Source organism: Ailuropoda melanoleuca, unplaced genomic scaffold, assembly GCF_002007445.2.
Source record: "Ailuropoda melanoleuca isolate Jingjing unplaced genomic scaffold, ASM200744v2 unplaced-scaffold7568, whole genome shotgun sequence".
NCBI lineage: Eukaryota > Metazoa > Chordata > Mammalia > Carnivora > Ursidae > Ailuropoda > Ailuropoda melanoleuca.
The window spans coordinates 28148-40654 of NW_023251258.1; the positions used below are offsets into that span (position 1 = coordinate 28148).

Sequence of the window (12507 nt, forward strand, 5' to 3'; positions counted from 1 at the left end):
TATCTATTCCCTTGGGATTTTTTGTAGATAGTAAGAATTTTTTTAAATTTTTCAATCTGGCAAAACAAAAGAAAAATATCACACTATATTAATATCTATGTACAGTGTGGACATTATCAGAGGACTAACATTAGGAAACATTGTTTCTCTTCACCCCATGACAGTACTGCATACACCATAATAACACTTTACATCAGTGTTCCACCAGCAGTCATACAGACATCATGATTTTACATTTCAATATGAGAAAAAATCCACATTTTCCCAGGACTTTCCTTCCTCATAATGGCTGCCTGTTTCCACTCTCACAGAGCAGGCCTCCACACACGCTTTTGGAAACTTAAGCTTTTAAATACTAACAATGGCTATATTTGAAGTCCTATCCATTCCAGAGCCAAAATTAAATGAGGAATTTGCCATCTACAAATAACAAGCAACAGTTTTTTTAATGGGTATGGTGAAGTTTACCCATGGAAATGTGTAAAATATTGCATGAAAGGAAAAATAAATAAACTTGTTGTAAAGCAGACTTATTTACATTATATTATCAGAACACCCACTAAAAATAAAACTGTCATTAAGTTTTACAAATTAATTTTTTATATTCAAATTACACCATTTCCACAAATCTAATAAAAAGAAAATTATTTGAGAAAGGTTGAAAGGCTTTCATGCCACAGCCCCACATGGCTCCACCTGCCAACAGGCCACAGTGATGAAATACCCCATATGCTACCAGAATGCATGAGATATGAATAGGCCATGCTCTCCCCTTATGTCCTATTGCTTGTTACAGAACAGTGAATTCTTTAAGATGAAAAATGATAAAAAATTCAAGGCACAGTGCACTTTAATAACATATAGCATCTGAAATTGTTCAAAGGTCTGAAAACAGTCTTTAAATTCAAGCCTGAAACTTCAAACACATGAAATCTGTTTCCTATGCTCAGTTTCAACATCACTGGAAAAAATACCCATCACTAAACCCTGATACACATTCATAGCCGTTTCATCATCTTCTATCACGGTCAGAGTTTAGGAGGCAAAGCCTGACCCAGAATCCTTGTTCACATTTTCTCCAAGGGCTTCTCCATGCACAGTGGCCATTCTGCTTCTGTCTCCTTCTGTTTGGCACCTGCAGGCATGAGTATCAGGGCTTACCACATGTCTGATAGAGAAATGACACCCACGATGCTATCTGCTTCACTTGTGCCCAGCAGCCCAGAGGTCAGCTCACGCTAATCTGTCCAGGATTTCCTGCTTACTGTACTTCACAACACCCTCAAGACACGGTGAGCGGTGCTGAGGGCCTGGGTCACTGTGATTTCTAGGTTACTGAACGTTTTCTCAGCAGCAAGCTTAATTACATCAGACTTGGTATAAATATCTATGACTTCTGACTCCTGCAACACAGGGAAAGCCAGCAACTGTCTTTCTACAAAGATATTCTAGGCTGTACTGATGGGAGTCTCCTGGTGGATGATGGGATGTTGTGGTGGGTCCCAAATGCAAGAACATTCAGGTTCCACTTCTTGAAGGCAGACTTTGGCAAACCAGACATAAAATGCTGGATGAATGTGAGGATTCCTTTGTGGGTACGTGTACAAAGTGCAGTCCACTGATAGGATCAATAACTGACAATGAGTGGATTTTATTTGTGATCAGTGTATATAGCATGGAAGACATTTGCACCTAGAGCTATATTACCTGAAGGCTTACGTGTTTCTTGGGGATGAAGCTTCCCCGTTCAATCTTATGTGCCTCTAATTCATAAATCTGTGCCAGGGTTGACTTATACCATCTCTGTGGTGTATTTGAAGAACTCTGTAATTTTTAGCATTCCTCCAAAACTTTGTTGTGTCCTCTCCTGCAGTGGAGCTGCTGGAACACTGTTGGCTGCTAAGGCACAGAAGCCTTTCTAACTTGTAATGTAGTACAAGCAAAAAAATACTTTGAAGAGTTGGAAAGAGGTGGTGATCCTTGTGTGATCCCATGAAGTGCATGAAAACCCACATTCTGAGTCTTGTGCTTATCTTTCACCTAGAATTTTTCCCACATGCTGGCTTCCTGGTCCAGGGGCTGCAGCCTGCTGCTACCAAGGAGGAGGAGGACCAGGATTCACAGGTACTTCTGGGCATTTGTCTGGCCAGGTGTGCAGGGGCATCAGGGTGTTGGCTGGACCTCTCTGGAGTGCAAGCTATGGGCTAGGACCCTCTGGGGGTTGTGGGCATAATGCAGGGAGCAGGGGGTATAGGTGGGAACACCTGGTTAGGCAAGCAGGGGGGTGATGGTTAGGCTGAAGTGTAGCCCTTATTCATTCATCTCTGGATGGATACCTGGGTTTTCTCTCTACTTTGGATATCAGATGTCATGCTACAATGAATGTAGGGATGCATGTGTCTTCACACTGAGAGCACCCAGGTAGGTTAGGTGAAGCTGAAGTGGATACAAGCTGGTGTCAAAGGGATCTCTGTGCAGAGGGTCCCCTGGCAGGGTGGCTGGAGTGGAGATGGATCAGGAGCTGAGGTTTTCAGGGGTGCTCTGCAGAGAGGTGCCCTGGCAGGACAGCTGTAGCTGAGGTGGGTGGGCTGGAGTGTCCCAGGGTCCCTGCAGAGGAGACACTTTGGGAGGGTAGCTGTAGCTGAAGGGCATTCAGGATTGGGGGTTCTCTGTGCACATGATCTCCTAGCACGATGCCTGAAGCTCAAGTGGTAGAAAGCTGTTGTGTCCTGGGGCCTTAAGCACTCTGAGTGGCCTGGCAGAGTGTGAGCTGGGGTGTGCTGGGCTTTCCACATCAAGGGTCTCCTTATCAGGATATTTTCAACTGAAGAAGTAGTGACCCAGGAGGTCACATAACTCTCCATTCAGGGGGTGCCGTAGCAATCCGAGTCGTGCAAACCTGAAGTGTTCTGGGGTGAATCAGACTAAGGTGTCACATTGGTGTGACATCTGGAGCTGTAGTGGATGCTGATCGGGGCCACCCAGTGTGTGCTATGCTGGGGTTGCCTCATTGGCACAGCTGGAGTTGAGTGGGTTGGGGGCAAAGGCTCAGCGAGGTAGCAATCTGGCTAGGGTGCTCAGAACCTGCTTTTGTCCATGCTATCAAGGTGGAGGGGAATGGGAACCTTGACACTTGCCAGTATTTCAACAGAGATAAAGATCCAGCACCAAACCCTCCCCACTGGGGCGCTTGAAGGGTGGATCCTTCACATTGTATTTGCTCTTTAAATTGCAGCTTCTTGAGACACTTTGGTGATTCATTTGGTTAAGTGCATAGCTTCTGCTTAGGTCATGATCCAGGAGGATCTTGGGATCGAGTTCCACATTGAGCTCCTTGTTCAGTGGGGAGCCTGCCTCTCCCTCTGTGTGTGGCTCCTCCTGCTTGTGCTTGCTTTCACACTCCCGCTATCTGACAAATAAATAAAAAACCTTAAAAAATAAAAATAAACTGCAGCTTCTTTTCTGTTACCCAGGGCGGACAGATCAGTTTCCAGCCCACAGAACTACCCCTCCCACTGCAGTTGGCAGGATGGTAAGGGTGTATCTGCCATGTGTTGTGCAGAATCTGTTCAGTTGGCCCTCAGTTCTTCTTCAGGGGGATCTGCTCTATAAATAGGTGTAGACTTTATGTGTCCGTGGAGGAAGTGATTCCAATTCTCACCTTAGGTGAGGTGAGTTAAGTCCCCATCTTGGACTCTTATCTTTATAAACTTACTTAAGTCATTTCACTTCTCAGAGGATCCATTTCCTAACTGTAAAATAGACATTTTATTTCCAATACAATAGCCTTACATGGCTAATGTGCCTGGCACACAGTAGGTGCTCATTAAATATTTCTTCCTCCTCTCATCCAACACTGTGCTCTCCAAAACACATATCCTTGACTCAGCAGAGAAACTGCTCCTCCCACTCTCAATGTCTGAAATTTCTGAGCACTGTATGGGAAGACCCACCATGCTCCTTGGCTGGGCACCTCACAAGTCACTCTGACAACTTTACCCTTGTTGCTTGCTTGCCCTCTCTCCACCTACTCAACTGAGATGTCAAAAATCCTGGCTAAAGTCTCCTCTATATATCCTCTTCCCTGGGGGGAGGCTAACATCAGAATCCATCAAGGTTCATGAATACTTATCAGCCAAGGAAAGTACTGAGCCACTGGGCCAGTCCTCCCAGGGGTTTTAGAAATCCCCTCCTCATAGTTGGATTTTGGAGAACTTTTCAGTAGAGGGCCAAGGAGGGTCTTAGTGGTTGAGTAGTGTAGGTTTAACTAGCGTACATCTATGGATTTTGAGGATCACATCCCGAGGAAAGTTTCCATCAATCTGGCACCCAGAGTCAGACATGAAATGGAAAGGAGAGAAGGAATAATAATTGCTTAGTGCCCAGAGTGGATGCTTCACTGTGCCAGGTCATTGTTATAGGACTTTTCTCTGAACATGGTAACAATTCTACAGAGTGGTCAAGCTCTTGTGTGTCCCTATTTTACAGATGAGGAAAGTACATTAGTTGAGCTTACTTAACATGTAGCTGTGTTATAGCATGGTGCATGAAGCAGGTTATAGAGCCTAGTGGGCCTGAGTTCACATCATAGCTCCATCTCCTTCTAGCTGTGTGACATTGAGAAAATTCCTGAACCTCTCTGTTTCCACTTCACCTCATCTACAGCATGGAGACAGCAATACCTGCCTCACTTATTGTGTTTGTAGATTGAAATGACATTACAATCCTAAGACCCCAACCAGTGTTTCTGGTACATGGTAAACACTCAAGAAATATTGTCTGTTCTTACTTTTATTATTATTCATGTTATTGCCAAAACCCCTGACCTGAAAATGAGGGTGTTTTGATACAAACCTAAATCCTTCTGGATCCAAAATGGAAAGAAATAGAACTATATGCATGTTTAGAAACAAAACAGAACTGTCATACTCTTTCCTTCAAGCTTTCTGGCGTCATTTACTAATGCCAGGCATGGTACTGGGTACTGGAAACAGAATAAAGATCATTCTGATGAGGGGATCATAAGCGAGGAAATCAAAGTAAATTTTACTATTTTTCCTTGTTCTTTCATCTTCCCTTCCTGGACATAGCCCTCCCAATGGACCACATTTATTTTTTTTTTTTATGAATGGCCTTGGCTGTAAGACTAGCTTTGGCCAATGGAATGTGAATATGCTTGTTGTAAACAGAGAATTTAAATGGCCAAAATTTGGAGCTGAGGTTACCACAAAGGCTATGAGGTCTGGGGTCAGAAATGGTCCATGCAGAAATAGCTGTGCATAGACACTCTGCTTCTCTTTTCCTTTCTATCAGAGTGGCACCCACCTCAGTGTCTGGCCTTGAGCTCTAGAGGAGTCAGTGTGTGTGAACAAGGTTGAGTAGGATGGGCAGGTCATGCTGACTCTCAGCTCCTTATGGTTCACCACCACTTTCTCAGAACCTTGGAGTCCCCTACCAATCATCTGGAGAATGCAGTGTCTAGTGTGGTGCTGTGGTGACTATAATGCTGACCTGTACATCACAAACATCCTGAAATTCTTCTTTTGTATTCCAATAAACTGTTTATTTAATGCTGACAGATATCCTGAACCTTATGTAAGTGAGGAATCAGCAAAATCTACTCCTGAAACCAATACTATACTATATGTTAACTAACTTGAATTTAAATTTAAAAAGAACCTGTTTTTTAAAAAGAAGTAATTGAGTTATAATTAAAGTATATGGGGGACCCTAAAAATATATGGGGAATCCTTATAAGAAGAGATTAGGACATGGTTACAGAAAAGAAAATATAATGAGAACACACAATGAGAAGGTGACCACATACAAGCCAAAGAGAGAGACCTCAGGAGAAATCAACCCTGTAGACAGCTTCATCTCAGGTTTCTAAGTTTCAGAATTGTGAGAAAATAAATGTCTGTGTTTTAAAAATAAACAAACAAATAAATAATAGATAGGATTAAAATACCAAATTCTATAGCAATTATATAGTCAATAGCCAGAAATCCACTGTGTATTTATTGTACCAAACTAGCATGGTCCAGCCATGAAACTAAGTCAGTGACCACAGAAGTCCTGAAACTCTGCTTAAAGAGCTGAATAATATTGCAGTGTATTTCACACCTTGGGCCACCTGGTGCAAATAGATTTGACCCTGACCTGCATTGATAGATTGTTTCATAATCTCATCAAGCCAGGCTTTTTGATTGGAGAAGAGGTCAGGGCAGGTACCTGTGTCTCATTTCAGGTAGTGGGAAGTTGTCGTGTAAATATTTGTATCAGGTAGTTAGGAGGTTTTTCTATGAAAACAAAAGAAAAACAAAAGGTTAAGGATTGGAACAGACTGTAATCCCAGTTTCTGAATTCTGAAGGCAGCTGGTCGAAATTTCTAGATGTTGGACATGAAGCCACGTTATCTCATGTTCACTAGCTTGGGCTTTGGGAAAAGGGCAGTTTTAGTTCTCAATGATTCCAAGTCACAGAGGCAGGGGAAAAATTGGACAGCTACATGCAAAAGAATGAAACTTGACCACTCTCTCACACCATACACAAAAATAAACTCCAAATGGGTGAAAGACCTGGACATCAGGCAGGAATCCATTAAAATCCTAGAGGAGAACATAGGCAGCAACCTCTTTGACATCGGCCACAGCAACATCTTTCATGACAAATCTCCAAAGGCAAGAGAAGCAAAAGAAAAATGAACTTGTGGGACTTCATCAAGATGAAAAGCTTCTGCACAGCCAAGGAAAAGGTCAAAAAAAACCTAAGAGGCAGCCCACGGAATGGGAGAAGATACTAGCAAATGACACTACAGATAAAGGACTGGTATGCAAGATATACAAAGAACTTCTCAAACTGAATACACAAGAAACAAATAAACAAATCAAAAAATTGTCAGAAGATATGAACAGACACTTTTCCAATGAAGACATACAAATGGCTAACAGACACATGAAAAATGTTCAACATCATTAGCCATCAGGGAAATTCAAATCAAAACCACACTGAGATACCACCTTACACCAATTAGAATGGCAAAAATGGACAAGGTACGAAACAACAAATGTTGGAGAGGATGTGGAGTAAGGCAATCCCTCCTACATTGTTGGTGGGAATGCAAGTTGGTACAGCCACTTTGGAAAAAAGTGTGAAGGTACCTTAAAAAGTTAAAAATTGAGGTACCCAATGATACAGCAATTGCACTACTGGGTATTTACCCCAAAGAGCCGAGATGCCCTTCAACAAATGACTATATTAAGAAGATGTGGTCCATATATACAATGGAATATTACTCAGGCATCAGAAACAATGATTACCCAACATTTGCAGCAACATGGTAGGGACTGTAAGATATTATGCTAAGTGAAATAAGTCAAGCAGAGAAAGATAATTATCATATGGTTTCACTTATTTGTGGAACATAAGAAATAGCAGGAAGTTCGGGAGGAGAAGGAAGGGAAGAGTGAAGAGGGGGTAAAGAGAAAGGGGAATGAACCATGAGATACTATGGACTCTGTGAAACAAACTGAGTGCTTCAGAGGGGAGGGGGGCAGGGTTTTGGGATAGGCCAGGGATAGGTATTAAGGAGGGCACATATTGCATGGTGCACTGGCAGTTATATGCAAATAATGAATCATGGAATACTACATCAACTGAGGATATAATGCATGGTGACTAACATAAGATAATAAAAAAATTATTTAAAAAAATAAAGTTCAGGGGCACCTGGGTGGCACAGCGGTTAAGTGCCTGCCTTCCGCTCAGGGCGTGATCCCAGCGTTGTGGGATCAAGCTCCACATCAGGCTCTTCTGCTATGAGCCTGCTTCTACCTCTCCCACTCCCCCTGCTTGTGTTCCCTCTCTCACTGGCTGTCTGTATCTCTGTTGAATAAATAAATAAAATCTTTAAAAAAAATAAAGTTCAGCTAGAATTCATCTCGTAAACAAAAAAAAAAAAAGGTAAATGTGACCATCGATTGAAGAGCTGTGTTATTTTAGAAATAATTCAACTGAATATGGAAATTAAATGCAAACAGATTAGGATCTACTTTATCTTCTTTTCTTTTCCTTCATTTCTTAGGATAAACCAAATGCCATGAATCCACAACATGGTCTGTATTGTGGTATCTCCTCGGCAGATCTGTAGCACTATGTCCTCATCTCCTTTTGACGCACTTTTAGTGAACATGGAGGTATTCCAAGTATCAATCACTCTTTGAGTTTGCCAAGGCATGGTAGGGCTGTGAGTGTCTCACTCAGTACTTCTATGACTGAACATAGAGTTATCTTGACCTCTCCACACATGGTGATTGTGTCAGGATGATGCAAGCCTAGGAGTTTCTGGCCCAGATCTCTTCACGGACACTTGGATATAAATAACTATCCATCCACAGACATAAAATTTTGAGAGTTCTGGATTCCACATAAAAGCACAGAAATGGGAAAAGGCAAAGACGGTAATAGAAAGGACAGTTTCACTCCCTCCATAGGGAAGAAAGTGTCAAGTGAGCACCCAAGGTCACTGTGGACACAAATGTCAAGCCCAATTACCCATGGAACCTGTGAGTCAGGCCATTTGTGTTATGTTCTTGCTGACCTGCCCAAATATCTGGCTAAATTGACTGGTAAAAAATTTTCTCTGTCAAATTCCAAATGTGACCCCTTCTTCAAATATGAAAACACCAATGCAATGGTACAAGGGTTACAAAACATCAGAGAAACATGACACTCACAAAATAAAATGAAATCCAAGCAAATTACCATAAGGAAATGGAGAGCTAAAAACTACCTGAGAAAGAATTCAGAATATTTACCTAAATGAGAACATAGAAAACAGCTAAACATAATCATTAAACAATAATTGAGCAAAATGATAATTTTGACAGAGATTAAAACCATAAAAAAGAGCCAAATGGAAATTCTAGAACTGAAGAACTCAATGACTGAGCTGAAAAAAATCAATACATCAAAAACTAAGGGTATAGTGTATGGTGATTAACATAAAATAATAAAAATTTTAAAAAAATCAGTGGAGTCTGAACAGACTTAATCTAGCACAAGAAAGAATCAGTGAACTCAAAGATAGATTACTTGAAATTATCCAGTCAGAAGAATGAAAGGAAAATAGACTAAAAAAAAAGAGTTAAAAAAAAAAAAGACTACAGAAATTATGGGATCCCATAAGAAAACCTATACGTTCTTTATGAAAACCCCAGAAAAAGTGTGAAAAGGGAAGGGGGCAGAAAACTTACTTAAGGAGAAACAAAAACCAAAAACCAAAAATTATTTTGTTTCCTATAGTTTAGGGTCTCTTATAGTTTGTCTCCCTCTCTGATTTCATCTTCTTTATTTTTCCCTCCCTTCCCTTATGATCTTCTGTCTTTTTTCTTAAATTCCATTATGAGTGAAATCATATGATAATTGTCTTTTTTGAATGATTTATTTGGCTTTGCTTCACATAGGAGAGGAAGTAGATGGGAGAATGAGGTGTCTGGATGATGGGCACTAAGGAGGGCACTTGATATAATGACCACTGGGTGTTGTAAGCCATTGAGGAATCAGTGAATTCTACCTCAGACACCAAAAAAAATGAAATAAAAATTAAAATAAAGAACACAAAATAAAACAACAAAAATAAACCTGAGGAGGGAAAAAAGGGAAATAATCATGGAGATTCATGTTTAAGGGAGTCAGAATGAATATAAAGAAGGTGGTACTGAGCTCACTGTACTTAGGAATTGAATGAAGCATGAGAGACTATGGACCATGGGAAACAAACTGAGGTCTTCAGAGGGGAGGGGGGTGGCAGAATGGGATAGGCTGGGGATGCGTAGTAAGGAGGGCACGTATTGCATGGTGCACTGGGTGTTATACACAACTAATGAATCATGGAACTTTATATCAGAAACCAGGGATGTATTGTATGGTGACTAACATAATAAAAAAACACATTAAAAAAAAGGAGTTGAAATACCTTAAAAATATTTCTAAAATTTTAAACCATGATTTTATTACCTTTTCCCAAGTAAAATGTGTAATTTTTAAAAATTATTATTATTATTATGTTACGTTAGTCACCATACAGTTCATCATTAGTTTTTGGCATACTGTTCCATGATTCATTGTGTGCATATAACACCCAGTGCTCCATGCAATACGTGCCCTCCTTAACTGTAATTAATTCAGTTCCTGGAAGTCAGGAAAAATACAAGAATATTTAAGCTTTTATCTGTAATGAAATTGCATTGGTAAACATTTTTTAAAAAATATTATTACTTCAAAGTGAGAAATATAATTATTTTCATTATTTAGTCTAATGAATAAAAATTGTTTCATAGTTTATTTTTTTCCAACACAATGGAAAATTTGAAAATACGTCATAACTATAATAAATTTAAAATATCTCTCATACTTTTGATATTTTAGGAATTTCTTATATTTTTTTATTAAACTCATTACAGGCCATTTAATTATTAGATTTGTTGGCAAGTATAATCAAATGTGGGAAATAAATTCATATCTGCAGATATTTAACTACCATGAACATAGCAACAGTTTATAAAATATATGATCTATAAAACTTTAGAGATATAATGATACTGGAACAGAATGAATAAATACATTTGTTTCTTTAACCAGTGAATTGTCCCTTAATACACCTGTGAAAATATCTAAAGAAATTAGTTGAACTCCTTCCCCAACCCTGGTTTAGGTCTATCTTCGGTTACCAGTAACAACCTGCATTGTCCAAGTCTCAATGGACATTCCCAAGTGAATAAAAAAGAAAAAAAACAACCAAACAAGCAAAACAAAACAAAAGCGATAGATTAAATCTCCAGGTAAAGAGGGCATACAATCAGTGTCGCTGCTGCATTTCTTTGAGATATCTAAAACGCCAAGTGTGGAGACGAAAGTAATACGTACATTTGTTTGGAAAATAATCAAGGCCATTTACTCATAAATGGAAACAGGCTAGACAAGAATGCTGTAAAACAACATGGCTCATTGATCCTGGAGAGCGCATTTGTCCTGATGAGCACCGGGTGATGAACTCATGAGACTAATTTGACATTATATNTTACTCATAAATGGAAACAGGCTAGACAAGAATGCTGTAAAACAACATGGCTCATTGATCCTGGAGAGCGCACTTGTCCTGATGAGCACCGGGTGATGAACTCATGAGACTAATTTGACATTATACGTAAATTGTACTGGAATTTTAAAATGACAATATTAAAAAACAACATTGGTAACATGAATTATATTCCTCAGAAGTGAAGATGTTTTTGTGCAAGTGCACGATGTGGTCACATAGGCACTGATCACATTGCATTAACTCCTTTGGTCATATTTACTACAGTTGGATTGAAATTATTCAGAATTTAAGGTGATCACTTCAGCAAATAAGTGATATAGTCTATTAAGTATAGATGATTAGAAATGGAGTTTGAAGCTGAGCGAATGGTTACGCTTTACAGTACTGTTCAGCAGAAATGTAGAATGTAAAAGAGACAAAACATGGTTTTCAAGCTGATTTACAAATGTGCTGTCTGGATGGCAAATGAAATGAGGATCCCAAGGGAGTATGCTTTGGATGTGCTCAGGTGAAAATTAACAAAACAAAACAAACTAACACTTAAGGGCCCAAATCATCAACAAGTTTGTGGGGGACCATTGTCTTTCCTAATTATTTCTTTTTTTCATGAAAGGAGAGTGCTTACATGGCCCACAGGGCAATCTTAAATGTTCTTACTACTCCCTTTTAACCCTACATAGATCCAATCTTTCTAATTAAAACCTAGATTTGCTTGTCTAGGTTTTGTATAAAAATACACATCAGAATACAGGAACCCCTTGTTTTTTAAGTTTCTGTTATGCCAATTTGGTTGTCAAAAGACCTACTTCAATATTGTTCATGCTAACCAAAAGAAATCTGAACACATTTCCACTATTAAAAAAATGTAAAATGTGGGGCGCCTGGGTGGCACAGCGGTTAAGCGTCTGCCTTTGGCTCAGGGCGTGATCCCGGCGTTATGGGGTCGAGCCCCACATCAGGCTCCTCCACTGTGAGCCTGCTTCTTCCTCTCTCACTCCCCCTGCTTGTGTTCCCTCTCTCGCATCTGTCTCTCTCTCTGTCAAATAAGTAAATAAAATCTTTAAAAAAAAATGTAAAATGTGATTCTGACACTCAGTGTGTGCTTGGCAGCAAGCCATCAGGGAGGCCGCAGGTGCACAGAGCACTGAACATGGCACAGACAAGTGGCTTCACCAGGAACAGCATTAAAAATNCATTAAAAATCTCAGCATCCATCCTGCATAGCTTTACCTGTGTGTGTGAGCCCTGTTTATGTGATTTATTTTGTATACCATCAGCAAGATGTGTTGTAAGGTATCAGAAAAGCCTAGGACTGGTTATTTTTTGAGTTGGGTAATGATGAAAATTTTTTCATAAAAATTAATGGTAACTGCTTCTTCACTTCATGCACTTTTAGCTTATGGAAG

General features: G+C 39.9%; 1 pseudogene; it reads right to left on the reverse strand.

Moving 5' to 3' along the window:
* Positions 1-1067: 1067 nt before the first annotated feature.
* Positions 1068-12507, reverse strand: part of LOC100476108 — a 69643-nt pseudogene continuing 58203 nt past the window's right edge.